The sequence below is a fragment of the Bufo bufo genome, chromosome 1 (genome assembly GCF_905171765.1).
Source record: "Bufo bufo chromosome 1, aBufBuf1.1, whole genome shotgun sequence".
Classification (NCBI taxonomy): Eukaryota; Metazoa; Chordata; class Amphibia; order Anura; family Bufonidae; genus Bufo; species Bufo bufo.
The window spans coordinates 254010012-254020194 of record NC_053389.1 but is presented as its reverse complement, the minus strand read 5'-3'; the positions used below and the strand labels follow the sequence as shown (position 1 = coordinate 254020194).

General features: G+C 45.5%; 1 protein-coding gene across 2 annotated transcripts in view; it reads left to right on the top strand.

Moving 5' to 3' along the window:
• Positions 1-340: 340 nt before the first annotated feature.
• Positions 341-10183, top strand: part of LOC121005934 (pseudouridine-metabolizing bifunctional protein C1861.05-like) — a 107857-nt gene continuing 98014 nt past the window's right edge. The window contains exon 1 of one of the 2 annotated variants that reach the window (XM_040438790.1): positions 341-383. The gene's annotated coding sequence lies outside the window, so the exon portion shown is untranslated. Of the gene's footprint in view, positions 384-7236; positions 7299-10183 lie in introns of those variants that run through there. The other variant, XM_040438784.1, reaches the window with a different exon arrangement.

Genomic DNA, 10183 nt, shown 5'->3' with positions numbered 1-10183 from the left:
ACAGGGCACAGAATCCCTGCATTGACAACTGCCACTACCTGATAATAGGATTACCAGTGAACTTATTATCTGTGCTATACAAAACGCTTTCCATTGACAAACTGTACCAGCTGTCCAGAGACTATTGATTCTTCAGTAAATGTTCAACTGGTTTACAACAACCGACTCCTCATTCTTACTACTGCTACTCTCAACATTTGCACCTAACGGTGCTGGTGTCACAAACCAGGGGCCCAGCCTCCAAAAGCACCCTAAACACCACCACCATCAAGGGCAAGCCAGCTTCCATCTGGCTGGTGTTCCCTGCAACCGAGAGTGCCCCGGAAGATTTTGTGCTGTCTTCCTCATCACTGCACGCCGGCCCAGGGAGGCATCTGCTAACCGTGAGTACAAACAACTACTACCCCCATCGGCCCACCGTGAGCCTCACATGTTTTCCCCTGCGTATCCCGGTCGATGCATCTGCATCTGACTTTCGAGTTTATATATCCTGAGTTGTTACCTTCCTATGGATTTCCTAAATTGAGTGTCATGTCCCTGGTTGTGCAACATTGATTCTGCTGGCTTTTTGCATGTTTTGTCTTTGTCTGGATTCTGTGAAGGAGCTTCTGATCTGTTTGTCCGCCTGGCCTGTTCCTTATCTGTCTGTCCACCTGGCCTGTTCCTTATCTGTCTGTCCACCTGGCCTGTTCCTTATCTGTTTGTTTGCCTGTTCTTGGTCTGAATTCAGTCCTAGTTCTTGTGGTCATGTTCCTGTGTCATGGATTTTGCCTGATGTCAGGATCATGGACTTAGATTCGATTCAGGAGGGGAGTCTGCAGGGTCACGCTGGACCTCCCTCTGTCAGCACTCCATCATCTGAAACCAATGAATCTTAGCTGCCACAGCTCGTCAGGCTGACGAGACACCTTTGCATAAAATAACACCTACGTACTCTCTACAGCTGCTAGCATTCACAGGGTTAATAAGTCAATCTAGGCAACGCTTCTTCTAAGGTCATGGAATTGTTAGAACACAAGAAGGCTCTGGTGAAATCTCGCGCCGTTCAGCATTCGGCACAGGCGCGGTGAGGAAGCTGGCAGCCTGCGAGCGTCTTTCCCTCACCGCGCCTGCTGGTGACAGAAACCCTTTAAGTACGGTTGCCTGGGGAAGCAGAAATATTGGTCAGTCCATCAAGCTAGTAATCCCCAAAGAAATGACCGTTTGCTTTTCTCCATGCATTTGTTAAACAGGGTCAGTATCTCCCCCCCCCCCCCCCCCTGTGATGTCAGAGGAGGCCAGGGAGTATGGTAATGACCTTTTATGACAGTTTTTACGACCACTTGCTGGAAACCAAGTCTGCCTCAAAATCTTTGTATTAAAATATCTTTTCAGGTATTCACCCTAGCAATTTCATATCACCTCTATCCACTCTGTCCGAATGTCCTGCATACCAAACATGTTGGAGGTAATGGCAGGATAGATGGGGTTATCTAATTTCTCCCTGTTACTGAGCAGGGACCTATTTGATTTTGATACCGTGGAAGAATATACATGGCCTGAGAATGTCTGAATTCTGTCCTAGTTCTGGTTGTCATGTTCCTTGTCATGGATTTTGCCTGACAATGTCTGAATTCTGTCCTAGTTCTGGTGGTCATGTTTCTGTGTCATGGATTTTGCCTGAGAATGTCTGCATTATGTCCTAGTTCTGTTTGCCATGTTCTTGAGTCTGTTCTGCTTTGCCCCATTTCTGAATCTGGACCTGCTATATCTGAACTGTTCCATGGAGTTCTGTGTCTATTCTGTCTTGCTGTGTTTATGCTCACGTTTATGCTATGTCTGAACTGTTTTCTAAAGTCATGGATTTTGCAAGTTCTTTGCCTGTTTGTCCTCAGTCTGGTTCTGTCTATGATCTTGCTTGTGGTTTTAGTGCCTTGCACTGGTGATTCTGACCTTGTGTCAGCTGCCAACTACATTGGGACTATTCCAAGAGATGGAGGCCTGGTGGCCCCACTGCATCAAGGACCAGATCCCTGTATGAGGGTCAAAGGGTGAAATACAGGGGACTGCCAGGATAAAAGCTCTCAGGTCTAGCCCAACATCAAACTGATCCATTGGCACAGTGGTTTCACAACCATGGTCTGTAAAAATCACTGTAGTAGGAGAAGCAGACACAACATAGATATATAGTTGGGTCTGAGCACAATAAGTTTCTCTGGCAGGTAGCTTGTGAGATATTTCCTTCAGAAATTGGGTCGGGAGTGAAACCATCCCTCCCCTCTTCAGCTGGCTGTGATCTCAGCCAGCCTGGAGTAGGAGGGGGGGGGGGGGGAGTGGAAGAGCTGACAGCTTGCACGGTGGACAGAAAAATCCTCCTCTTTCATAACCCCAGAGGAAGGATAACATGGACTTCAGTGCATGTTACCTGTCCCCCTTCTTCCATCATTAACTGAGCATACTTGCTCTCTGATTTTCACTGGAGAGGAATTGAATATATTAGCCATCACACGCTTAATATAAATTTGGCATCATCATAATCATACTGGAGAAGGCTGAAGTGTAGGGTGACATAAGAACTCATCTTCGCTATCAACTCAGCCTGTTAGCACAGTTATGATTTGTTACATCCCACTCTGATACCCTTTTCTATTGCTCTGCCTGGTTAAAGGGGCAGTCCCACTATAACAATGTATCACCTAACCACAGTATGAGTTATAAGTATCTGATCGGTTGAGGTCTAACCACTGTAGCATCACATGGACAGGGGAATTGGCCGTGTGAATGGAACAACTGCTCTGCTGCTTCATTCATCTATATGGGATTGTTGGAGATAGCCAAGTACTGCACCGAACTTCTCTTTGACTGTCCCATACTGTTGAAAGCAGCATGCTTGACCATCGGTCCATTCATGTCCCCTATTCTTGTGGGTGGGCATCCCAGAAGTTGGACCCTAAATGGGCAGATATTTGTCACCAATCCTGCAGATACAGTACAGACCAAAAGTTTGGACACACCTTCTCATTCAAAGAGTTTTCTTTATTTTCATGACTATGAAGGCATCAAAACTATGAATTAACACATGTGGAATTATATACAGTACATAACAAACAAGTGTGAAACAACTGAAAATATGTCATATTCTAGGTTCTTCAAAGTAGCCACCTTTTGCTTTGATTACTGCTTTGCACACTCTTGGCATTCTCTTGATGAGCTTCAAGAGGTAGTCCCCTGAAATGGTCTTCCAACAGTCTTGAATGAGTTCCCAGAGATGCTTAGCACTTGTTGGCCCTTTTGCCTTCACTCTGCGGTCCAGCTCACCCCAAACCATCTCGATTGGGTTCAGGTCCGGTGACTGTGGAGGCCAGGTCATCTGGCGCAGAACCCCATCACTCTCCTTCATGGTCAAATAGCCCTTACTTTCAAAGTTTTCCCAATTTTTCGGCTGACTGACTGACCTTCATTTCTTAAAGTAATGATGGCCACTCGTTTTTCTTTACTTAGGGCTCTTTCACACTTGTGTTGTTTTGTTCCGGCATAGAGTTCCGTCGTCGGGGCTCTATGCCGGAAGAATCCTGATCAGGATTATCCCCATGCATTCTAAATGGAGAGAAATCCGTTCAGGATGCATCAGGATGTCTTCAGTTCCGGACCGGAACGTTTTTTGGCCGGAGAAAATACCGCAGCATGCTGCACTTTTTGCTCCGGCCAAAAATCCGGAACACTTGCCGCAAGGCCGGATCCGGAATTAATGCCCATTGAAAGGCATTAATCCGGATCCAGCCTTAAGCTAAATGTCGTTTCGGCGCATTACCGGATCCGACGTTTAGCTTTTTCTGAATGGTTACCATGGCTGCCGAGACGCTAAAGTTTGCCATGGTAAAGTGTAGTGGGGAGCGGGGGAGCAGTATACTTACAGTCCGTGCGGCTCCCGGGGCGCTTCAGAGTGACGTCAGGGCGCCCCACGCGCATGGGTGACGTGATCGCATGGATCACGTCATCCATGCGCATGGGGCGCTCTGACGTCATTCTGGAGCGCCCCGGGAGCCGCACGGACTGTAAGTATACTGCTCTCCTGCTCCCTACTACTACTATGGCAACCAGGACTTTAATAGCGTCCTGGCTGCCATAGTAACACTGAACGCATTTTGAAGACGGATCCGTCTTCAAATGCTTTCAGTTCACTTGCGGTGTTTTAACGATCCGGCGGGCACTTCCGGCAAATGGAGTACACAACGGATCCGGACAACGCAAGTGTGAAAGAGGGCTTAGCTGCTTTTTTCTTGCCATAATACCAATTCTAACAGTCTATTCAGTAGGACTATCAGCTGTGTATCCACCTGACTTCTCCTCAACGCAACTGATGGTCCCAACCCCATTTATAAGGCAAGAAATCCCACTTATTAAACCTGACAGGGCACACTTGTGAAGTGAAAACCATTTCAGGGGACTACCTCTTGAAGCTCATCAAGAGAATGCCAAGAGTGTGCAAAGCAGTAATCAAAGCAAAAGGTGGCTACTTTGAAGAACCTAGAATATGACATATTTTCTGTTGTTTCACACTTGTTTGTTATGTATATAATTCCACATGTGTTAATTCATAGTTTTGATGCCTTCAGTGTAAATCTACAATTTTCATAGTCATGAAAATAAAGAAAACTCTTTAAATGAGAAGGTGTGTCCAAACTTTTGGTCTGTACTGTATATGATCAATTGGTATAGTGGACAACCCCTCTAAATATCTGTGTTGTTCATGAACCAATAACCAATATGAATGGAGCTATAGACAGATGCCTCCTATCAACAGATGGGTCACTGAGTTTCTTCTAGGGTAAGATGAGAACAGCCGAAGAACAACTTATTATTGGTAACCAGGGAATCTGTCTGGGAATTTAGAGGTCAGAACCTCTGGCTACCAGCTCTCGATATTTTTTTTGCCATTTTGATAAAATCAAAAGGAATTCAAAGTAATTAAGTCATTTAGTTTTGTGTGGTTGATTTTGAAAGACGAATTGTTTTTATGATCTGACCTGGGAAAAAATAAGTCGTTGTTTTCAGTATTTAAAATTTTTTGTAATATATCAAAGTAGACGTATTACGAGCCCAAATGTTTACAGTAATATAATACATGACGATAGTCTCATTAATCCAGATTAATATGAACATTTAAGAAAACATATTGAAAGGACAGGAATATAAAGTATAGCAGACAAAGTGACAACATAGTTAAAGGGGTATTCCATAAATATTTGATAGGTGTGGGTCCCAAGAACAGGACCCTAATGCAGCATGATGCCTCCTTAGTGCCCCCACACAGCATGATGCCCCCTTAGTGCCCACTATAGAGTATGATGCCTCCTCAGTTCTCCCTTAGCCTTATGTCCCCTAAGTGTCCCCCACACAGGATGATGCTCTTTAAGTGCCTCCTAATGCTGCATTATGCTCCCTCAGTCCCTCCCACACAACATGATGCGCCCTAGTGCCCCTCACACAGCATGACATGATTCTCCCTTAGTGCCTCTTTATGCTGTATTATGCTCCCTTATATCTGTACACACAGCATTGTGCCCTCTTGCTAGCTCTTCATGCTGTATTATTCTCTTTTAGTGGCGCCATAAAGTATGAAGCCCCCTTAGTGACTCTTTACTTGTGTATACCAATGGAGCCAATAGACCCTATTGTCTTGTCGTCGTCTACATTGGAAAAATGGAACTACATGCAGCGCTATTCTTCCTGTCAAATCTGACACATGGTCAAGTTTCTACATGCAGTTTTAGAAGCCAAAATCAGGAGTGGATCATAAAAAGAGAGAGAGAGTATATAGGATAGATACAACCCGGGGGGGACGCGGGGACGGGACGGACGGACTAGGAACTTAAATTGGCCCTGGAAAAAATACAAGTGGCCCCATGTTATGGGCAAGTCCAAATGAATAGGAGGGCAACACAAGCCACCAGTAGGCAGGGACAACAGAAGTAGTTGGGGCCAGCAATACCATAGTACGGTAGTGATACTGTTGAATTCAGGAGGGCTGGCTAGGTGCATAGGTACCTGAGGATCTCAGCATTATTTATTATGTACCTGGCCAGCAGTTGTGAGGAGGGCTTGGGTGGCCCACTGGGCATCAGCGCACTGGAAAATCTCCCTGTAGAGTCCTTGGCCAATCTGCCTCTGGATACGACTTCTCTTTTTTTAATTCACTCCCGGTGTTGACATGCAAAACTGACTGTGTGGTTGTACCCTTAATGTGTGTCCTCCTCCATTATTAAAGGGGTTTCCAGGTTCTGAACCTGGACATACCCACAATTTCGCCCTCAAAATTACACCACAATTTCATGCTCCAATGCTCTCCTTTGCCCTGTGCTGAATCGCGCTGGGAAAAAGGCATTTTATGGAGTTCCGGTGACGTACCGGGCTCTCCATAGAGTAAGCTAGGCAGATTATTCCGCCTAGCAGTGAGCGCGGTGACGTCACTGGCACTGATGAGCGGGCGTTAGCGCTGCCCTAGCCTGTAAAAGGCCTCCGCCTAGCAGTGTGTTATAAACACAAAAACCCTTGCCCTGCTCCGACGCCGATATCATAGGGCCTGCCTGGGTGAAATTCTGGGTATGTCGGGGTTCAGCTCTGAACCCGGACAACCCCTTTAAGTTCCCATCAGTGTCTCATCAGTGTGGATTGCGGATTTTGATGGCCACATGTCAGATGTAGTGACGTGATCTGGACATCATGAAGAGACCATGGACAAGATCAAGACTCGTAAGCCGCATCTGCTTTCATTGATTCTTTTCAGTTCACGTGAAAGAGTTGGATGATTTGATCAATGTGGTAGCATGAGTTTTGCTGGTATAAGTACTTCACCATCAAGATCTGAAAGGATATAGGATCCCAATCTGAGGCTCTCTAGTGGTTAAGAAGCTACAATTCCAGCATGGCTTGACAACCTTTGGCAGTCAGGGCATGCTGGGACTTGTAGTTTAAAAAATAGCAACTGTCTCTGAAATCAACCGATTATCACTAAGATCATTTGCTACAACCAGAACTTAAAGACGTTTAGCTCAGTCCAAGCATAAAGTTATTTAATGTTATTTTTCTACAATGGTTTGTGGTCCCTTACAGGCCTCGCAGCATTTACCCCCCCTCCCTTCTCCCCCTGTGTCCTTGTTAGGAAGCAAACATGGTGCCCTGGTCCACCCCCTCCCTTCACCGGCTGGTCTATTGGTTAATGATAAGCTGGAGAGTATTGGAATACAGGACAGTGTCACAGTGACTCTCCCTCCACCTCCTTCTTGGGCTGCATGTAAAAGTAGCGTGGGTGTCTGAAGGTAAGAATGGCACCAAATCAGTCCCCTGTGTTAAATCTGCCACATTGTATTCATTCAATGTCATGCTTACCTGCTACACTTTTTTTTTAGGAACTTTCTGCTAAGTAGAAGAGTCTTTACTCTTTGAATATACATGTAATGTATTTTGTATGTATTTCATACGCTTTACTGAAAGCAAACCTTCCTCCATAGTAGACCCTTTGGGTGATAAGCTGAATTTGACTGGTCTCTATTGTCAAATCAAGCATTGGTTTTACCACTTCTTTAACAATTTCACCAATCAACTTTGAGGATTAGCAGACCACACAATGTTACTGTCAATGGCACTAACGATGATGTCATTGTCACTTCTGGGGGATAGGGGCATTTCAGAAACCTATGAGGTCCCAGGTTGATTCACCAGCAGATATGGGCCTGTGGCTGGCAGAAGGGCTCTGGATTTCTCTTAGGCCTCATGCACACGAGCGTATTTTTGTTTCCGTTTTTTTTTATTTTTTAGATTGAATGCGGACTCATTAATTTCAATGGGTTTGCAAAATATGCGGACAGCACACCGTGTGCTATCCGCATGTCTGTTCCGTAGCCCCGCAAAAAAGATAGATCATGTCCGTTTTGAGGACAAGCACAGGCATTGTTACAATAGATCCACAAAAAAACATATTCAATATGGATACCAAACGGACGTCATCTGTATTTTTTGCGGATCCGTGTTTTGCGGTCGTGTGAATGTAGCCTTAAGGTGGGTTTAGATGCTCCAATGTAGAGCCAATTGTCGGAAAGGAAGCGTTCCTTCCCTACAGTCGGCTGCTCGTTCAGTGAAGGACACCATGCATTTACATGCAGCGATCTACTTCACAGTATAAGTATGAGCAGTCACAATAGCGATCCTCCGTCCTCATACAGAATCATAGTTTCTGAGCAGCGGATCGCTGTTTAGACAGCACGATCTGCTGCCCAGAAGCCATGATCGGTGGTGATTGCACGGACGACAGGATCTCCCTATGAACGAGCGTTTCACTCATTCATCGGATGATTTGTGGCACATTTAGCAGATTGTTGGGAATGAGCGTTTGCCGGAATGTTGGTTCCCAATAATCTGCCCGATTATCGGGCAGTGTATATCCGTTTTAAGGGTACGGCCACAGGCAGCAGACGTAGCTGAAAACCGCACCACAAAAAGCATCCGAAATGGGATGGTTTTGTTGCGGCATCACTACTAGGATTAGCGCTACTCTTAGGGCTCAATTCCCTTTCCACATAAAGGGGGCACTTCTTTTTTTTTATACTGTAGATTTTTATTAGCACATAGTGTGCAAATTTTCAATAATACAGAAAGGAAGAAAAGGGAAAAACATGAAATTGTACAACATAGCTCATACAGTCATTTGGCAGACCATCAAAATGGGAACATACACAATGAACATCGCGTGTAGTAATACAGGTCCCATAATTATATCCAAAGATGTAGCACGTAGAGTTGAGCGGACACCTGGAAGTTCAGGTTCGACAGGTTCTGCAGAACTTCGCAAAAAAGTTCGAGTTCGGGACCTGAACTTGACCCGAACTTGACCCAGAACCCGAACCCCATTGAAGTCAATGGGGACCTAAACTTTGGAGCACTAAAATGGCTCTAAAAAAGTCATGGAAAGGGCTAGAGGGCTGCAAAAGGCAGCAAAATGTGGTTAAGAGCATGGCAAGTGCTCTGCAAACAAATGTGAATAGGGAAATGACATAAAATACGTAAAAATTAAAAATAATAATCTTGATCTAGGAGGAGTAGGTCCATATGGAGTAGGAGGTTGAGGCGGCGGTGGAGGAGGAGGAGGTAGCCAACACTGGTTTTGTTTTTTATTTTATTATAATTTTTTTTTGTTTAAATTTGGGTAGACCCCAATACATTGGGAAATATAAAAATTTTAAAAAAGAGAAAGTGCGCTGGAGTACAACAATGGCTGGGTGAGGCCGGTATACATGTCTATTCTGCACAAGGTACGGACAAGTCCTGTGGGATCCCTGCCTGGTTCATTTTTATGAACGTGAGCTTGTCCACATTGGCTGTGGACAGGTGGCTGCGCTTGTCTGTGATAACACCCTCGTGCTGTGCTAAACACACATTCAGATAATACACTGGCTGCAGGGCAGGCCAGCACCTCCAAGGCGTAAAGGGCAAGCTTAGGCCATGTGCCCAATTTGGAGACCCAGAAGTTGAAGGGGGCAGACCCATCAGTCAGTTCGTGTAGGCGTGTGCACACATACTGCTCCACTATGTCGCACGTCCCCGTGAGATCCAATTGGATATTTTTTCTATCAACTTTCGATGTTCTTTTATGCGCCTACCATGGTGATCACGGGTAACGGGGAATCAGGGTTCCATGCCGGAGAGGGAGCCTGAGAAAGGGATACCACATCCAAGGGAGGTCAATGGCTGAAATCTGATTGGGTGGAGATGTGGGACAAGTTATTGAAGCAGAAGCATCCAAGGAAGGCAGCAGGCGCGCTGAAATTACCCACTCCCGACTCGGGGAGGTAGTGACGATAAATAACAATACAGGACTCCTAAGATGCCCTTTTATTGGAATGAGTAATAAAAAATTACAGGGAATGTCACTGGGGTATTTTGGATTAGGAAACATTAGACAGGAGAGGCCCTGCTGCCGCTTCGTTGACTCTAGATAACTTCTGCCTGATCGCACATCCCCGTGATGTCCACAATCCATTTGGATATCTTCCCTGTCAACTTTCGATATTCTTTTATGTGCCTACCATGGTGATCACGGGTAACGGGGAATCAGGGTTCCATGCCGGAGAGGGAGCCTAAGAAAGGGATACCACATCCAAGGGAGGTCAATGGCTGAAATCTGATTGGGTGGAGAGGGTGGGTCAAG